The following is a 21,764-nucleotide window of genomic DNA, read 5'->3' as shown; positions in this document are numbered from 1 at the left end:
AATATATTTCTAGGAAAACTGAGTGCCAATGTTAAAGTAATAAGCATAACCTTGAGTTTTGGGTCATAGAAACAAATGTTTAGAGTGCGGAGCGAGCAAATCAATTGTTACTAAATACATGGTAAAAACCAGACAATTTGGTCCAAATTTAACAAAGTATATCTTGTCCCAACTCTCTATCCCCTGTCACGTTCCTGGTCTTGTCTTGTATATATATATATATATATAAGCATATAAGTGTCAGTTCATTAGAAACCGAATTCGTTGACTGTGTGCTCACTGAAGGTCTCCTTGAGACGATTCCAAACACTTTGGCGCCAGCGGCCAGCTGGGTCGCTCATAACTTGCTTTTGGCGCGAGCACGTTTCGGATGGAAACAGACAACTCTGCTAGTGATTGTTGCAGTCTAATTCTCGAATGAATATTTCACCTTTCAACAACTCCCATATTCGCAAAATGGTACATATTGTGGTTGGTTAAGTCCACTTTATGCACAGTAAGGCTAATCGGGACTGGACATACAGTTTAAAGTGGGATCCGAGCCACTTGTGCCTCCACCGGGTATCGAACCCTGGACCCCTTGATTACAAGGCGATGACGCTACCACTGCGCCATCGGCGAGCCCCAGTACATATTGTGCCCGAATATTTTAAATAGAAGGTGTTAATTGTATTTTTGACTGTAAACACGAGAATCTAATAAAAATGTTCCTACATTTTTCATCACGTTTTAATGAAGTAAAAAATACAATGTTCAAACTTTCTTCTAATACTTTTCTAGATATCCAAGTTACAAGATGTTGTAACTTCTCAATGATAACTTTGTTGCAACTTTAATATATTTCTGTCATTGTAATCAGCATTTCTCAGCTACTATACAGGGTGTGGCAAAACTCTTTCAACAACGCTTGGGAGCTGGTAGATATCATAAAAACAAGTAAATTTTCCCTATAAAGTTTACCTCGAAAGCGCTTAGTTTCTGTGCTATAAGCGCTTAAAGTCTATCCTGTACGTATGCAACCCAACACAGCAAACGCTTGCTCTGACATAACTAGCAGGGGCGCGTGGCAGGATTCACAGTATTTATAAACTGACCAAAACAAATAATGGGCAGACTAAAAATCAAAATTACTCATTCTAAAATATCTCCATAATTGATTTGATTGATTTTGTTTATTTTAATTCGCTTTTCTGCCACCTTTAGCTAATCGCGAAGATGAGGATGATATGATGAAATAACAAATGACACCAATGTCTAGACCAGGATTTAAACTCGAGACACTTGGCGCCGTAGCGAGCTGTGCTAACAAAATCACCACGAAGTGTTTCGTATATCATGCAATATCAAGAATTGCAAGGGACACGTGATATAGGGGAAATCCACGTGTTTTTTTTATCCTGCGTTTGTGACTGGGTAACGACATGAAGACATACGATATTTAAACTTCTTGACTGTATGCTTGCTTTTGGTGCAAGTGGAACTCGTTTGTTTGAGTTGGTGTTTTAAGTCCGCTTTATGCACAGTAAGGCTAATCGGGACTGGACCTACAGTTTAAAGTGGAATCCAAACCACGAAATGCCTCCACCGATTATCGAACCCGGGACCCCTTGATTACAAGGCGACGAAGCAACCACTACGCCATTTTTTAAGGAATACCGGAAGTATCCCCCGTTTTTCAGTATATTCTCAAGATTTTCATTTCTCGGTTATTCTCAATTTTCAGTTTTTCTCATTTGGACAAACACAAATACCAGTGGCTTATCCGGGACTCGAACCCGGAACCCCTGGCGTCGTAGCGCGCCGTGCTAACCAGTCCGCCAAGGAGGTCGACATGGCCATCGGGGAGGCCTTAGGTGGAACTCGTACCCCTCCTACTTGACTGCGAGAAGAACTACCGAAGTAAGAAAGAACCGGGCGTCCGGTAAAAAAGGCGCGAAAACGAAATGCTTGTGCTAGGACGCAAAGAAACACCAGCAGACTTCATGGGTGACGTGGAAGTAGAGGTCAGGTGATGAGCAGTTACTGTGAATGGGTGGTTGCAAGGAATGAGATTTATAAAACGTTTTATTGTTCGCTCCATTCGCGAAACAAACATTTCTGTACGCTTTACATCAAGTTTATACGTCAATCGTTCATTACGAGTATTACAATTATGCCCTATCTCAGTGGATCCCAAACTTTGTAGTTTTAAAATTTTTCCGCGGCGCCCAAGTCAGAATATGCATAGGCCTATCTAAAACTTGCAACGCTAAGTTAGTGTTGTTAGGTTGCTTGCCTTAAGTTAAAAAATAAGCACATATTTCAAATTCAGAAACATTGTTTATGTAAAAGGGACTAAATGAGCAAATGTTTGAAACAATCATATCTAAAACCATCTGTAGACTAACAAGTAAGTGGCATTTCAGTGAAAATATCGCACCCCGGGGCGTCGCGGAGCACACTTTGGGAACGACTGCCCTATTCAATTCTGAATCAGTTTGTGAAGAAAGGTTTAATTAAAATGTCAATTAAGACTCACACCATTATATATTTGGATAGTTTTACTGTACTGGACTTCTGGTAAATTAACACTTAATTCATTTTACAAAGAAATGAAATAAGTGACTTTTCCCTTTGCTCGTTTTGTTCAAATGTACAGTCTACATGGAACAGCCATCTGAAGCACCACCCTCCTCCACAAACTTAATAACTCCAACAGAAGTAATTTTTTGTCGACTATAGTCTCCAAATTCTGTTCTCACGCAGAGAGACAAAATCGTAACAATTCTATTGCGAGTGACCCTTCACAACGATGAAGAAAGTAAATAATTTGTTAGGGCCGCTTCGGTAGATTATAGTGCACGCTGAGTGTGCACAGAACATAGAGTTTCAAATATAATGAGTGGCTTCGCAAATGATCTGCGGAGACTGTATTTGTATAAGCATTCTCTTCCTTCCCTGAGGAGAATTGAATAAAACAATGGCTTGGTGTAGCTTTCAGAGGCGAGCGGCACGTGACACGCTTAACTTGCAAACCAGCATTCAGAAAGCGATAGGACAAGTTGCATGTGTCACTCTGATTAGGCAATTTTCTCAATACCGTGCTCTTCTTAGGTCATGCGCGATGAATGTTTGTATTTAAACTAACTGTGCTAGTGTCGCTTGCCGCTTGTAGCTTCTGTGTGAATTCTCCGTGTCGCTTGTCGCCTGTCACTTGTCGTCTGTCGTTTGCAGTTTTTTTGCTTTGTAAGGGAGATTTCACACGAAAGTGAAAACCCTTGGAAGCGAACCAGCAGTAATGAATTGAACCTTTCGAACAGAAGCGACACGACAAGATGCAGGTGTCGCTTGTAGCTTGCGTGTCGCTCTGATTTGCCAGTTTTGTTAACACTGTGCATCATGTCGCTTCGTACTTTTGTTCTCGCATGCGCGGTGAATGTTTTGCCTTATATTGAATTTTCTAATGTCGCTTGTTGCTTTGGTATAAAATTTCCATGTCGCCAGTCGCCTGCCGTTTAAGTAGATTCCAGACCGAAGCGTAACGCGACAAGCCTCGGTAATCAATGCTACGTTTCGAACTGATACAGCACGGTAAGCTGCAAATATTGCATGTCGCTTGGTTGTGTCACTCAAACTTGCTATTTTATCAATGTTGTGCATCGTGACGTCTCCACTTGTTGTCGTGTACGGGCGGTGAATGTTTTAGTCAAAAGGGACCCGTCTCTCTTGTCGATGTGGAAGCACACTGTCGCTTGTCGCCTCCGTCAGAATTCTTCCCCTGACTCCTTCAAGGAGACTTCAGATCGAAGCGACAAGTGGCAGGCGACAACCGACAGGCAACACTGGCATGGACGTCAGCAGGTTTTTTTTTCAGGGAGGGGCAAGGAAGGTATTTTTTCCAGGGGGGCAAATAAGCCACATTTTCCCCAATGTTCCCTCAAAAAACATTGCTTACATTTGAATTTATCATGTTCGTGCATTAATAAACACTTATTATTGCGGCTGAAATGAAATTATATGTGTGAAATATATTATTTGTTTGACTTTCATTTTCCAGGGGGGCACGACCCCCCTTGCCCCCCTTCCGGACACCCACGAACACTGGCGACTTCAATCTAAAGCAAGAAATTCACCGCTCATGCTTCAAAAACCTAATGCATCGACCCGCAAGCGACATGTGCAGCTTGCCCTGTCGCATCAATGCGAAAGGTCGAATTGATTACTGAGGGTTTAATTCCAAGCGATACGTATCTCTTGTCGCTTGTTACATATTGCGTTTCGCTTGGTAGCGTTCCAATAAAGAGCTTCGTTTCACACAGTTGCGGCATGATTGGCCGCACAAGCCTGCTTTGATTTCTGAAATCTTCAAACAACACAAAAAAGTATGCAAATTAAAAATTAGATTCAGCGATTAGGGTAAATGTAATTATTTTCTCAATTCCACAGTGGGGCAAAAACTCCTTAAGTACGCCACTGAGTGTTACGCAGTTAATCCCTTCCTTACTCCGCCGCGAGAGGAACTCTTCCTTTCCCCCTCCCCTTCCGAATGCTCTGCGCCGAGACAGATACATGCAAGCTACGCACTCTCAATTGACGACGTAAAGCGCGTTTCACAACTATTGCCCAATTCGGTATGGCACGTAGCTGCTTACACACAGGAAGAAATCATGTGACCTACAAGAATTGTGATTGGTTGGACGGATTTTGCAATATTGAATGGTACCCACAACGGATGCAATTGTATTAAAATTACAACACGTAAATCAGACAGGTGATATTGGTACCAGGTTCCAACAAGAATAGTAACCATCTTTTCGTCAGGAAAACTGCATAAATGATAATTTTCAAAAACCACGGTGGTATTTGTAATCACATGCATGGTCTCGACATTTTAAAATAAATTTGATTATGCTAATTTATCAAATTATAGTGGTTCCAACAACATATGTACACTCACTCGGGCCTTATAAGACCACGTTTACACGTATGTGTGTGTGTGTGTGTGTGTGTGTGTGTGTGTGTGTATGTGTGTTAATATTTTTGGCTTTGGTATTTATATAAAATTTCTTGGGGTTCAAATCAAAACTATATACTTAATAAACCTATGACAGGTTGTCAAAAATTCTGTATATTAAATCAAATAGATTTGTAATTCAATTTATACAAATCTGCAATATTTTTGTGTTTAAAAAATATGAGCAGCACTGCAACAACACACCCTTTCTCTTCAACAGCTCTTACAATACTGGCTGATATGCAATGCAAAATCTCTTTATATAGCCTAAGCACGGACCGCATTGAAAATATCTGAAACAATAAGCCAATCAGAATATAACACATCATCACATTATGTCATAAGCAACCAATCAGAAAACAACACATGTCTAATAATTTATTGCAAAACATGATGCAATAAAAATAAACCAGAAATAGGCCACAACTTGGCCACAAGTGGACCGGAAGTAGGCAAACCGGAAGTGGACCGGAAGTGGACCGGAAGTGGACCGGAAGTGGACCGGGAGTAAACCGGAAGTAAACCGGAAGTGGATCGGAAGTGGACCGGAAGTGGACCGGAAGTAAATATGTGTTGGTGTGGGTGTGTGTGGGTGTATGTGGGTGGGTGTGGGTGGGTGTGGGTGGGTGTATCATGGCCTAGTTTTAAGTGTAGCCAAAAAAAATATCAAGAGGGGCATATTTTTAACAAATTTATGGACAACAATCTCACAGAAGTGCCTTTTATAAGTGTGGGCAAATCAATCTGAGGGGGCTCATCATTTCACAGGAAATTCCCGAGGGCATTTTTACAAAAATCTTGGATTAGACAGGGTTCCACACTTGAGCAAAAAGCTCATATGGGCATGTTGAGCTTGTTTTAAGTGTAGCCAAATCTGCTTGAGGGGGGCTCATCATTTCTCGAAATGGTTATAGCACAAATAACACTACTTTTGAGATTGCGTGTTAAAAGAAAATTTGATATAGTGTTACCTCAAGTCATTGTTAATGTCCGTGATACTACATGTTGTGACGCAAATATGAACGCGCCAATCAAGGCGTTGTTGAACTAATGTATTCACCTTTCTGTATCTATCTAATGAAGACAGCTCGCTTAAGACAACGGGCATTTATTATGATGTAAATATAGATTTGCCAATCAAAGATTATCCATGTTTGATGAACTAACCTAATTGTAATTAAATAATGGCGGAACATTTAAATTTATATATTTTCAAAATGTAATATTTTATCAATGTTAAAGAAATAATTGTTAACTCAAATGAATATGTAAACTTTCTTTGTAAATTATTAATTGCCAAACTATGTATTTTTCAAATATCCTTCTGTTGTAATTTAGAGTATTGTAATAAGAAATTACCTAAAGACAGGTGTTCGAGGCTAGAACTTTGGGTATAAATACGAAGGAGTTTGGTCCGTAAGGAGGTCTGTTCTGGTGTCAGTCTAGGTACAAGTGAATAGGTGCAAGCCGCTCTTCTTTAAAGACCTAGACTGGCCAAGTAGGAACGGTCTAATCTAGGAAGAAGTGAATAGGTGTATGCCGCTCTTCTGTAAAACCTAGGTTAGCCGAATGGGATATAAGTTCCAATTTAGGAAGAAGTGAATAGGTGCAAGCCGCTCAGTAGACCCAAATGGAGAGTTCAGCGTCACCAAGTGAGGATCACCAAAACCTCAAAAACTCACTTTCTCTCCACGTTCCGCGCCTCATTTATTGCGCTGACGATGTTTCGCAGCGAAGAAAACAGCACCAAAAACATCAAAAACTCACTTTGACCAATTGAGGATCGCCTTAATGGTTTTACGTGATATAACTTAACCTATCTTACAATTTTTTTTTACGATCTTCAGTGATATAACTTAACCTATTATTTTTTTTTATTTGCGCACCGAACTAACTTACATTATATTTTATATAACCTTGTTGATTTTTTTTTTTAGTATGCGGCAATTTTTTTTAGGAATATATTTTAAAACTGCTCCGTGACCCTCTCGTTCTTCACGTCGTGGACGAAGGACTTCTCTGCGATCAGGATGATGCTGCACACGGTATCCTCGGGCAGCGCGTCGTGGAACTCGCAGACGACCTTAATGTTGGTGCGATCGTTGACCACGACCTGCTTCCTTTTTGTGGTGTTGATGACGAACATCGGCCTGTGGGTTTTGAATTCGCTGGGCGCGTAGTACATGTCCATGTTTCCCTCGGTCACGGGTTTGTAAGCGGTGTAAGCTTCGTAAAGTTTTAGATAATTATTTTTGGTCATGTCGAGGTTGTAATTCTCGCGCGGGAACACTTCGTTCCTCCCATTCTTGAGATAAACGTTCTTGATCTTGCAGTTGTCGAATTCGCAAACAGATTTTTCCTAAGTCTTACCGTTTCCAAGATAACCCCACATCCGGTCGCCATTTTGGATTTCCGAGCATAGGTTCTATTGATATTTTATTTACATATAGGCGTACGTGATGAATCCGCAAACAGATTTCTCCTAAGTCTTACCGTTTCCAAGATAACCCTACTTCCGGTAGCCATTTTGGATTTCCGAGCATAGGTTCTATTGATATTTTATTTACATATAGGCGTACGTGATGAATCCGCAAACAGATTTCTCCTAAGTCTTACCGTTTCCAAGATAACCCTACTTCCGGTAGCCATTTTGGATTTCCGAGCATAGGTTCTATTCATACTTTTTCTCACATATAGGCGTACGTGATGAATCTGCAAACAGATTTTTCCTAAGTCTTACCGTTTCCAAGATAACCCCACTTCCGGTAGCCATTTTGGATTTTCGAGCATAGGTACTATTCATACTTTTTCTCACGTATAGGTGTACATGATGAATCCGCAAACAGATTTTTTCTAAGTCTTACCGTTTCCAAGATAACCCCACTTCCGGTCGCCATTTTGGATTTCCGAGCATAGGTTCTATTCATACTTTTCTCACGTATAGGCGTACGTGATGAATCCGCAAACAGATTTTTCCTAAGTCTTACCGTTTCCAAGATAACCCCACTTCCGGTCGCTATTTTGGATTTCCGAATGTGTAATGTTTATGTCCATGTCTCTGTTTTTGTAGGGTTTTTTTATTGTCCTAGGGACACCTCTGTTTGTCAAAAATTCGAGATATTTGCAATTTTAGATTTTTTTTAACGCTGTGGAGTTAGAAAATTTTCGATTGATGAAAAAAAAATTGGTTCCATGACGACCTATGTTCATTTTGGTATGGGTGGACAGAGGACACCGAGACTCGACCGACACACTAAACCCGACCTCTCTACGCGTACTCTACGTCACCAAAAAATCGACAAGGGGAGACGACAACGACGGAGTCATCAATGAGTAAACATCTGAACTCGGTGATAGAACCATGTAACTATCTACCAATCTGTTAGATGTTTTGTGAACTAAGTGGTGCTTTGTTTGTGTGTAACAAAAATACAATGCTTTTTTGCACTTGGTTATCATCACCTAACATGTTATTAATTGTTTTTTAAAATTAATTACAACTGAAAACTAATAATTAATATTATCTAAAATTACTAATTAATATTATACAAGTAATTGATATAATTTTTTTGTTCTTATTGCTAGTGTTGGGTAATTATAATTGTTGCAAAATATATAGCTCTCGCGTATGACAATTTCTGAATTTTGTTGAGTATATATAGACGAATCGAAATTTTACTTGTTATGTTAAATTATATGTTAGGGTACATGGTAGGAGAAATCATTTTATATTAGAGCGCTCTTTTAATGATTTGCCTATAACTGCATACAGGCAGCCGTAAATTTAGCATAAAATATCCTGATCCTGTTTCTTCTAGCATGTGCGACGTTTGTTGTGGTGGTATCATTGGGGGAAATGTGATTCTTCCAGTAAGTCATCTGACTTACTAGCATATGCGATACGAAGAACAGGTGTGTATGTGGCTTACTAGGATTAGGCTCATGGTAATGAGGTCCTAGTAGCTGAAACGTTGTCGGGGTATTTTGCATTTTTTTATTTTTATTACGTGCTAAACTACACGAGAGCCTCTACGTGCTTTAGAGTAGAAGGGTAATTGGAGCGTTTCTAAACAGAAAAGTATGAGCCCTTCGATTTACTATGGCGAGGCTCACGATCTTACGTGATACAACTTAACCTAACAATTAATAAATGAGGCTCACAATCTTACGTGACACAACTTAACCTAACAATTAATGGACTTGGAAAAAAAAACAATGGCGAGCGTAACATGGCGATGACGTGGAGCCTACAATACAAGTTATTACATAACATTGTGATGACTCATATTAAGCACCCCTTAATTGTATTACTTATAAGGGTATACTATTGCACAACGTTTTTGCAACAAGTTATTACGTAACATTGTGATGACTCATATCTAATGCTCTTTGTTGTATTAACTATAAGGGTGTAATAGAATCAGCAGTTAAATAAAGTATAAATCAAGAAAAAGTAAGCCATGGTTCGCATAACCTAATAGAAATAGACTTAGGTGGTTAAAGAACACCATGTTTAGAAGATTACTTGAAAAGTAAAATTAACGAAATTGAAATAAAAGTATCAGAGGTGCAAATGAATTGAGAAAGGGGTGGCAACCTAAAGTAAACTTCATAAAAAAAAATGGCTGACTATTTTAAATAGATGGAAGAACTACTTTAATGACGTTTTAAATGTTCATGTAGGAGATAAATCAGAAATAAATTAAGTACGCACAGCAGAACCTAACTTGATTGAAGTTAATGATGCCAAAGAGATAAATTAGTCGAGAAGAAACTCGTTAATATGTCTGACAAAAAATGTACAATTCATGATGGATTAAAAAAAAAAAAAGAAGATGCTCTTTTTAATTTTGCCTTAGAATATGCTTTTAGGAAGGTAAAAGAAACGAACGAAGTACTGTTAGCATATGCAGATGATGTAGACTTACTGGGGAATGATGTAAATACAATTAAGAATAATGCTAAAAATATTTTTTTTCAAAAGCAGCTTAAGAGATAGGTTTTAGAAGATAGCAATGAGAAATCTAAAGATATGTGCTTACAGGCCGAAACCAAGTGATAACAACTTGTTTGAACCAGTTTTTCAAATCCAAATACTTAGGAGTAATACTAACAATGAAAATGATATTAAAGAGGAAATGAAAAGAAGACTTAATTCATGTTACTTTTCTCTTCATAAAACTTTTGTCTCCTCGTTTCATATCTAAGGAACTAAAAAATTAAAAATATATATATAGATCTTGCTCAGGATAAGGACAAATCGAACTTTCGGGTTCAAGAAGGGTAGAGAATTAATTAATTAGTTAATATTCAATGTAATATGGTTTCACGTATTAAACAAAAACAAAGTTAGTAATAAGGCATTCATATTGACAAGGGAATTCTTACAAATTTATTCTCTTCGTAAGTTTGCCAATAGCATTTTTATTATCCTGTGTTATTTCAAATCTTCAATTATGCAATGCAAAAAGGAGAAGAATTTCCATGACATGATAACATGAATTTGTACGTTGAAAGAAAAATGAAAACGACGAGCTGTGATAAAAAAAAGAACGCTTGACTCTGACGAGCGGGAAACATAATAGAAATCAAGGACGGAAAATATGAACAGCGGAAAGGGGATATTCAAAAGAAGGTGGCTCTTCCATGATAATTTTTACTTTTCTCAATCCGAACAAATTCATAAACATTATCATCATTGAATGTTGTTGTTGTTGATGAGTTGGTGTTTTAAGTCCACTTTATGCACAGTATGACTAATCGAGACTGGACCTACAGTTTAAAGTGGGATCCGAACCACGATGTGCCTCCACCAGGTATCAAACCTGGGACCCTTTGATTACAAGGCGACAACGCTACCACTGCGTCATGGGGAGGCCCCATCATTGAATGGTTGGTTACGTTGTCCCTACGAACGAAAGACGGAATGCATACAAGCCTGTGCCTCCTAAGTTCATCGTGGCTTGCGAAATGAAAACTTCCGATGATTTTTATTTTTTAAGAACATGCTTCGCTAGGGAGGTCAAAATGACAAGTTCCGTAATTCGAATAACTTGTTGATTTTATTACGAACGAAGAAGGAATGCATGGCACTTAAAATGCTGTAGTATTATTACATCAGATCATCTTTTTGTCTTGCTCGCGTCGATTAGTCTCCTTAAGTTTCTTCTTCTCCTTGTCGTTTTCGTCCAGAATAGCTTCCATCTCTCCTGTTATTACATTCGCGACATCTAGATTATCACTTTTTCTCAATGTAATTTTATAAATATAGTTTTTTTTCATGATCATCTAGAGAACACCGGATAAATTTCAGCAATATCGATCATCTAGAGAACACCGGATAAATTTCAGCAATATCGATCACTCAAATGGATATCATCATCTTCGTCCAATACAATTCTTGAAAATTTTATATAGCACTTCCAGGAGTAGGTCGGTTAAAAAAAAAAAAAACGCGAGCCCGAAGATTCCACTTTTATCTTGTTCTGTCTTGTTTAACCGATTTTGAATTTGAGATTTTTTATTTTTATTTGCCATTCACAACACGTTCGACTATTCGTGACAATACGTTTCAACCTTTCTGTATAAACGTTTCAACGTTCCGGTTGAGTTATCGAAAAAATATATCGAAAAACACCCCCATCCTGGTATCGTTAGATACCCCCTGTCGATTTTGGAGGTGTAGAATACGTGTACCAAGTTTTGATGGTCCTGGGGTCAAGGGGTAAGAAGTTAACCCACCCTCCAAAAACTTTGATCACTCGTAACTTTTGAACGAATAGTCGTAGAAAGGTCGGGTTTAGTGCGTCGGTCGAGTCTCGGTGTCCTCTGTCCTCCCATACCAAAATAAAGATAGGTCGTCATGGAACCAATTTTTTTTTTTTCATCAATCGAAAATTTTCTAAGTCCACAGCGTTAAAAAAAATCTAAAATTGCAAATATCTCGAATTTTTGACAAACAGAGGTGTCCCTAGGACAATAAAAAAAACCTACAAAAACAGAGACATGGACATAAACATTACACATTCGGAAATCCAAAATAGCGACCGGAAGTGGGGTTATCTTGGAAACGGTAAGACTTAGGAAAAATCTGTTTGCGGATTCATCACGTACGCCTATACGTGAGAAAAAGTATGAATAGAACCTATGCTCGGAAATCCAAAATGGCGACCGGAAGTGGGGTTATCTTGGAAACGGTAAGACTTAAAAAAAATCTGTTTGCGGATTCATCATGTACACCTATACGTGAGAAAAAGTGTGAATAGAACCTATGGTCGAAAATCGAAAATGGCGACCGGAAGTGGGATTATCTTGGAAACGGTAAGACTTAGGAAAAATCTGTTTGCGGATTCATCACGTACGCCTATACATGAGAAAAAGTATGAATAGAACCTATGCTCGAAAATCCAAAATGGCTACCGGAAGTGGGGTTATCTTGGAAACGGTAAGACTTAGGAAAAATGTGTTTGCAGATTCATCACGTACGCCTATATGTGAGAAAAAGTATGAATAGAACCTATGCTCGGAAATCCAAAATGGCTACCGGAAGTAGGGTTATCTTGGAAACGGTAACACTTAGGAGAAATCTGTTTGTGGATTCATCACGTACGCCTATATGTAAATAAAATATCAATAGAACCTATGCTCGGAAATCCAAAATGGCTACCGGAAGTAGGGTTATCTTGGAAACGGTAAGACTTAGGAGAAATCTGTATGCGGATTCATCACGTACGCCTATATGTAAGTAAAATATCAATAGAACCTATGCTCGGAAATCCAAAATGGCGACCGGAAGTGGGGTTATCTTGGAAACGGTAAGACTTAGGAAAAATCTATTTGCGAATTCGACAACTGCAAGATCAAGAACGTTTATCTCAAGAATGGCAGGAACGAAGTGTTCCCGCGCGAGAATTACAACCTCGACATGACTAAAAATAATTATCTAAAACTTTACGAAGCTTACACCGCTTACAAACGCGTGACCGAGGGAAACATGGACATGTACTACGCGCCCAGCGAATTCAAAACCCACAGGCCGATGTTCGTCATCAACACCACAAAAAGGAAGCAGGTCGTGGTCAACGATCGCACCAACATCAAGGTCGTCTGCGAGTTCCACGACGCGCTGCCCGAGGATACCGTGTGCAGCATCATCCTGATCGCAGAGAAGTCCTTCGTCCACGACGTGAAGAACGAGAGGGTCACGGAGCAGTTTTAAAATATATTCCTAAAAAAAATTGCCACATACTAAAAAAAAATCAACAAGGTTATATAAAATATAATGTAAGTTAGTTCGGTGCGCAAATAAAAAAAATAATAGGTTAAGTTATATCACTGAAGATCGTAAAAAAATCGTAAGATAGGTTAAGTTATATCACGTAAAACCATTAAGGCGATCCTCAATTGGTCAAAGTGAGTTTTTGATGTTTTGGTGCTGTTTTCTTCGCTGCGAAACATCGTCAGCGCAATAAATGAGGCGCGGAACGTGGAGAGAAAGTGAGTTTTTGAGGTTTTGGTGATCCTCACTTGGTGACGCTGAACTCTCCATTTGGGTCTACTCCGCTCTTCTGTAAAAACCTAAATTGGCAATCTCGGGTGATAACTCCAAGTCTAGGAAGAAGTGAATAGGTGTATGCCGCTCTTCTGTAAAACCTAGGTTTGGGCCACCCTAGTTTGACCTTTCTAGTAAGTTCGAAATTATCTATTAACAATTGACCTCCAAGTTCCAGTTACGAGTTACCTAACCACTGGCTGTAAATACTCAAGCAGTAAATAAACTTTTCATTAAAACTTCGCGACGTTGGTTGGATTTGTTCTGCACCTACCCTGAAGATAGGTTTCAGTGTAGACCCTTAGAGACTCCATGCTCCCGACTATAGGAGTAAAGGGTGAGGAAAGTTGCTAGGAACGTAACATACACCACTGTTAACCGCCTCGTGTGGGGAGGGGGGACAATTGTAGTTGTTGGTGTAATGCACTTCGAAGCAGACGTGTATTTTCTAAATGCCTCACTTCGTCAATTTCATCGAAATAACCATTATTCATCCTCATCGTTGCCATTAGCCAAAATAGCATTGCTTCTTCGTCTTTACAATTTTCATAGTGATCTCCGTACGCCCTGGGCTTTTGCAGATTAACAAAAATCGTCTGAAGTTTGAACTCGTGACCCTTCTCCATACCGTTGCAAGCTGTTTTTGTGATTTTTCTCCTCGATTATTCAAAAGTGCCTCACTTTCGCATATTCAAAAACACACAACTGAAGGGGGTTCATGTCACATTTCGTTTAGTTTTAAATCACAGCAGCAAAACAAACTCTCCATTCTCTTCACAACAGAAGTTTACTACATTTTGAATACGTGCAGAAGTTTACGCCCCGAGGTGTGTTGTTGGAAGACCTTACAATGAGACACGGCGCCCAATTCCTTACAATAATAAAAGAAATAAAAAAAATTGAACAAGTGAGCATGTGAGTAAAATCCTTTCGTTTATTTTAATGTGACCAAAGGTTTTAGTTCATACATGATTCTGAGTAGAGTACTTTAGCCGGTTCACCGACAGTACTTGGTACGAGGCCTATTATTTTTATTAATTTAAGCACAATGGAAAACCTATTTTGATGAAATTTTTGTCGATTTTATACTATTGCAAATCTGTGATTTTTCATCTCGTACTTCGTACGAATGTCATAATTTCTTACGAGTTAAAGTACGTAACGCCTACACCCACACACGCCTACACCCACGCACACCTACACCTACACCTACACCCATGCACACCCACGGCCACCCACGCACACCCACGCAAATTTACTTCTAGTCTACTTCCGGTCTACTTCTATTGCATCATGTTGCGCAAGAAGTTATTATGCTACATTGCGATGGCATGTAAGGGTAAACTATTGCATCATGTTGTTCCACAAGTTATTACGCAATTTTGTGATGACCTTGTATCTGACGTGTTGTTTCCTGATTGGTTGGATTATGACGTGACGCGATGACGTGTTGTTTTCTGATTGGCTCACTGTTTGTGATGTTTTCAACGCGGTCCGAATTGAGGTTATTTAAATGCGAACGCATTACAGGTCAGTCAGTATCGTGAGAGCGTTTGAAGAGTGCGGACGTATTGTTGCAGTGTTGCTCATAATTTTTCATGTGCTAAGCACAGGGTGATATTTTTATACTTAGTACAAATATATATTTTATATATAATAAAAAAATAGTTAATATAAAATAAAACATCATGAATATTTTTGGGTTTAAGAAGCAACAACATAATCAGTCTGTAGAGAGAATTCCAGTGAAGAGAGAAATTTATCATCCATTTAAAGGGTTACTTCTTGTTCACTTGAATAGTATTTGGTCTCATGTTGACGAGGATACTGGAAAGCACTTATTTGTATTTAATAATAACTTATCATCATATAAGTTACCTGTTAGTGAGAAAAATCAAATAAACGTTTCACCACCCAATGCGGCAGTTTTGCACATAGGTCGAAATTTGTATAGAATTAAACATAGTACATTACTTCCTGATACGTCTTATGATGTGGAAGCTGGTGAATTTTTGTATGCTGAGATAACTGCAGAGTATGATAAATTGATTCCACTGTTTATCGAAATAAGAATAATCTATCCTCTTATTAATGTATAAAATACCTAAACAAAAAAAAACATGGATATATATTTGGAAATAGAAGGCGACAGGAGATTCCAGATAATTCAAGCGAGATTGCTAGTTTAGATGTACGTCTAAAGAAACTGAAATCAGATTTACTCATATTACAGAATTCGCTAAATCTAAATATTCAAGCAGAGATTAAAAATCTTCAAACTCAACTGATTGATCCTGTCGTAAAAATTAATGGAGAACTGAAATCTTTGCTTGAGAAATATACTAATTTAGCTTCAATAGATAATCTTCAGAACTTAGAAGAGAATATTGCCAACTTTAAAAAAGAGCTTGATAAATTTAGACAAGTCCAGAGAACGAACACCGAACAGCTGAAACAGCAATTAAATGACCAGGCAAATAGTATTCGTACCGAACTGCAAACCATCATCCAGAATATCAAAACTCAAGAAGAATATGAGCAGGTAAATGTTAGTATTGCTAAATTGCAAGAACAGTTTCAATCTTTCGAAGTTCCTACATTGCAAAGTATCAAATCTGAATTACAAACAGATGAACTGCATACAGCTATAACAGAAGTTCAATCGAAACTGCAGAAATTGGGAGATTTTATCAATAATTTACCTTCATCTTCTGAATTAAATGCTATTGCCCGGAGCGTTACCGGCATCAAATTACAGTTGGAGACTTATGAAGATTTTGGGAAGATACAAGGCACCATAGCTCACATAGAAGATACTATGGCAACTATGAGAAATGAGCTAACAAGTGTACAGGAAACTCTGGAATCGAAACTGCCTGGCATTACTGATATTCTAGCTATAGTTCAACAGCAAGTTACTAAGCTTGAAAGCTTGAATACAGAATCAGAATTAAAGCATTTCCATCATCTTATTGACTACATTCAGAGTAAATTAGAGACACTGCAACAGTCTACACCTACGCAGGATGACATAACGCAACTGCAAGAAATTTTGAAAAATGCAGCTGATGGAAGAGAACTCGATGCTATAAAATTAACTCTCACCACACTTCAGAATACTGTAGCTGCTTTGCCTACTTCTCAAGAAATCAGAGCTATGAGGAGAGCAGTACATCGAATTTTAAAATTTGAAGATATCAAAAACATTCAAGCAGAAATTGCGCAAATCAGAGAAACTGTTGCCACTCTCCCCAACAATCAAATAATTAACGAACTACATGCATTATTTACAGAAATCAGAAGTCAAGTACACGATCTTGCTACCCAGAGTTATAAATTGAAACTTGTAGAAAATTTACAAGAGATTATTTCTAATATTACGGCACAAATTACCACTCTTGAAGCAAGTCAAGTATCTGCTTTATCAGGTTTTGCTACTCAACTTCACGATCTCAAAGAGTAATATAAAGAACTGTATGTTGATGTAAAAATCAAACCTAGCTACGATGAGTTGGTTCGTACTATCAACGAACACGTGGAATCGGTATTAAGCAGACTAGATGACGCAGATACTCTTCAATTTTATTCTATGGAAATTGTTAGGTTACAAAGTGTTCCAAATGCTCGAGAGCACTGGACGTACGCCAATGCTGGCAATGTTTACAAATTATATCCGTACACTCAGGTACATGAATTTTTTGTTGATGGTAGTTTACGATTTCTAAAGTTTAGTTTTCTAAAACATGGAAAACATGTTGAAGTTCCTCAGTTTACTATAGTGCGAAAAGCTGGTATACACAAGGCAGTTCAAATACCTATTGCATACTGGGATGAGTCTACCAATAAATATAAAGTACATGACGACGAACAATTATCAGTTTTTTATATTAAAATTGGTGACAAGATAGTATTTGACATAAAGCGGTTATACCCTGATGATAATCCATTTTATGCGATATTCTCACTTCGAACTTGATGTCAAGACAAGATATAGTTCATGAATTACACAAACCAGCCCGTCGCAATTACAAGCGATTAAGTGTAGTAACCAAAGGTATGAATGATTTGTTCCAGGCTGATCTGATCGAGATGACCCCTCGCCTAAAGGGTGCACTTTAAAAAAATTGGATAAGATAAATCATGGTTACAAATATATGCTTACAGTTATTGATACATTTAGCAAATATGCATGGGCTGTTCCCCTAAGATCCAAGACTGGTACTTGTGTTACCGAGGCTTTTAAGTCGATATTCAGAGAGGGAAGGATACCAACATATTTACAGACAGATAGAGGGAAAGAATTTTACAATTCTACATTTGCTAAGTTAATGCAACAACATAATATAAAACATTATTCTACATACAGTGATCTGAAAGCTAGTATAGTGGAACGATTCAACAGAACATTAAAAAATCGCATGTGGAGACAATTTACTCTACAGGGCAATTATAAGTGGGTGCAAATTTTACCCGAGCTAGTTCATGATTACAGCAATACAGTACACAGTGCTATTCACATGAAACCTGCTGAGGTAATTAAATCTGATGAGCAATGATTGATTTCTACTGTTTATTGTAAAAATTATAAATACACTACCAAGAAGCCAAAGTTTAAAATAGGGGATCAGGTAAGGGTCAGTAAATATAAACAGTTATTCGAGAAGGGATTCACTAAAAATTGGAGTACGGACTTATCTCAGTGGTTCAAGTTCTACCAGTTCTACATATATCATAAAAGATCATCATAACAAAGTATTGAAAGGGAGATTCTATGAAGAGGAACTTAGGTAAACAAAATATTGAGATACATATCTAATCGATAAAATATTGAAGAAGAAAAATAATAAATTGTATGTAAAATGGCTTGGTCTGCAAGACAAAAGTTGTATAGAAGCAAACCAGGTAATTCTTTGACACCAACATGGAATGTGGTACAGCGTTTACCAGATGTAGTGGAAACTAATTTTAAAAAATGGAGAGTTGTTACCTGATAACATAAGATGCCTCATTGCAGGCCCATCAGGTTGTGGAAAAAACACTTTGCTGGTTGATAATTTCTTGCTTGCCCCCAATTGGCTAGATTGGAAAAATAGACACTTGTATGCATTCTCAAAAAGTTTAGAACAACCGAAAGACCAACAACTCATGAAGCTGTACGAGGGACTGGGCATAGCTACATTTGCATCAACAATAAAACCTCTCGACTAATGTTTGAGAAATTCTGTTATGGTATTCGATGATGTTATTCTAGAAAATCAGAATGAAATTAGAATTTTTTTACACAGGGTCGTCACAAAGAAATAGACTGCTTTTATTTAGCTCAAACTTATTCCAAAATTCCCAAGCAGTTACTACGAGGGTGCTGCACGTAAAACCAGTCAGCTGTAATCCCGATGTAATTGCTTTGCTAATGAACATGTAAAACATTCTAAATGAACATGTCAACAGAAGATGTCGTTGCATGAGTTACTAATTCTGTTTCTCACCAATAGGTGACTTGTGAACCCGTGGTCGAGTAAAAGCAGTTGAGAATCAGACCTTGTTGGGTGAAGCCGTGATAATGCCGTATTTGATTCCTGAGCGTATTGCAATTGTTGAAGCTTTTGTGCGCACCGGATCCTTTGTGCAAACAAGGAAGTTGTTTCAGGAGAAATTTCCAGGACGTCCTGTCCCAGCAAAACGCACAATACAGGATTTGATTGGGAAATGGAGGCGTACAGGATCTGTTGCAAATACTCCCAGGGACAGACGACCATCTGTCTGCACACCTGAATTACGGAGGCAGGTGCAGAACATAATGGCGAGAAGTCCTCGTAAATCAACGAGGAAATTAAGGCAACAGGTTTCAGCTAGTGAGCGAAGTTGTAGACGTGTGTTAAGGGCGCTGAAGTTAAAACCTTACCGGATAAGTTAGTGCAACAACTGAGGGAGCTTGACCCGGGGAAGAGGGCGGATTTTTGTTCATGGCTATTGACGAATGTTGCCAGTGGTGTATTGGATCCATTGATGCTCATCATGAGTGACGAGGCGTGGTTTCACCTGTCGGGATACGAAAATTCCCAAAACAATCGCTATTGGTCGTCACAGAATCCACACGTACTCCACGAGCAGCCATTGCATGACTAAAAGATTGGTGTTTGGTGTGCCATTTCCGCACAACGCGTTATGGGGCCCATATTTTTTGAAACCACAGTAGACAGTAACGTGTGTTTTGGAATTCTGGCAGAGTTTTATGAACAATTGACAGAAGAGGAGCGTCAGTCCTATTACTTACAGCAGGAGGGATCAACAAGCCACACATCAAATGCTCACTATCCCGTGTGCATGAAATGTTTACTCTAGAGAGAACAATTAGCAAAGGCCTGTGGCCTCCTTGGTCACCCGACTTGTGAAACTTTTGACTTTTACTTGTGGGGAATGTTAAAGGGGAAAGTATTCGAAACAAATCCACACACAATTGAAGAACTCAAGACCTCCATCCAGAATATCATGAACAGCATCACCACTCAAGAATTAACAAAGGTGTACATGAATCTCCTGAAACGTGCTCAGACGTGTGTTGAAGTGGGTGGAGGACACTTTCAGCATCTATTGTGAAGGTGAGAAATCTTAACACACAACATTAAATTTCATTTGGTGTATTGCTTTTGTTTGAATTGGTTTTAATTTCACTTAATCATTCAAATTGTTCATCTAATGATATGTTATGAAGGGACGGGCTGGTTTTAAGTGCCGCACCCTGTACAAACTTAATCTGCTTGTTTCGTCAAGATCATACTAATTTGAAATATGTATACGATGATTATGTGGGAGGAGACTTAAATTACAACCAATTTTCAAAATTCTATTCATCTTGCTGGAACAGCGACGATTTTGGATTTGTCACTATCGACATGACTCGGAAACCTAACAATGGTAAGTTCAGAAATAAAATCAACGACTTTTTAAACGTTGAAACGACATAAGTAGTAGAGATCAACGGGTTCTGCGCCCTTAAGTGGGTCTCAGTGTTGCAAACCCACCCCAAAAAATTTCACCATATGATATTTTACAGGCGAAGCTAACCTACAAATAGGAGTTGGCAACACTGACTAGTCGCTTCACAAACCTTTTGTTTTTTTAAACATTTTGCTATATGATATTTCACAGGGGAGGCTAACCTACAAATAGGAGTTGACAGCTTAACCTTCTAAGATGATAAGTATGCAGTAAGATGAAGAAGAAGAATTAATGACGCTAACTGGCAATAGTGGTGGTGGTGCAGTGTTAATGCTTCTTCTTCTTCTTCCTCTCCTCCTCTCTATCTTCCTCTTTTTCTTCTCCTCTTCCACCCTCTTCTTCTTCTCCTCTTTATTTTCTAGCATACTGATCTATTGCATGCTAACCAAACCTCTTGGGAGGCAGGGGCTCTTGTAACGCCACGGGTACTACACATGGATGTATGTAATGCGATTTGGGGGAAGAGGGGGCCAAAATTTTGAATTTACGCCTGGAAAATGTTTTCTATAACATGTTTTCGTTCGAGGCAAATTGATAGATAGATATTGTTAATAAATATTAATATTTTGCTATTAATTGTAAATATATATACGTATTGTATTGTAGCAATTAGTTTTTTTTGTATCGAAAAGCGACTGTCATCGTATTTGAAAATTATTTTTCCGTGGACATCTAGAAACTACAATTTCGTCATTCTGCGTGTGCTAACAATGTTGAAAGAATACAGAAATTTAACAATATTTAGGGCCTTGGACGGCGGAAGTTATACTTCCTGTTTTTTTTTCAATAGCTGAACGATGGAATTCCTCACTGGCGTTTACAATTTGTTTCGTTCATGTTTCAATACAGACGATGTACAAGATTACAGCAGTGTTTTTTTTTTACATCAGTTCTGGCAACTGTTGAGAAATAGTGACGTCAGTTAACAGCATTGGTAGGAGTGATGTGATGCATTAGCTTGTGAATTTTCGAAATCGCAAAATGATGTGGCTGGAATATAGGGGACTATTTTCTAGAGCGAATTGTCTCGGATTTCTATTGGTCCACGTAGCGCTGGCTAACATATCAGTACTCGACCTCACTAAAAAGGATAAAACTAAGTGCTCTAGTGTGGAAAAGTTCTGTTTCATTTTGAACGTCGGTGAAGAAGAACAATTTCAGCAGGATTTCCAAAAAAAGTGAGTAACTTTGTTTCTTAGCTTGCATGAGTTGGCTTTGAGT

This window comes from Lepisma saccharinum, chromosome 16, assembly GCF_977018435.1.
Source record: "Lepisma saccharinum chromosome 16, izLepSacc3.1, whole genome shotgun sequence".
In the NCBI taxonomy this organism is placed as follows: domain Eukaryota; kingdom Metazoa; phylum Arthropoda; class Insecta; order Zygentoma; family Lepismatidae; genus Lepisma; species Lepisma saccharinum.
The sequence above is the reverse complement of the archived record's forward strand: the minus strand, read 5'-3'. Positions refer to the sequence as shown.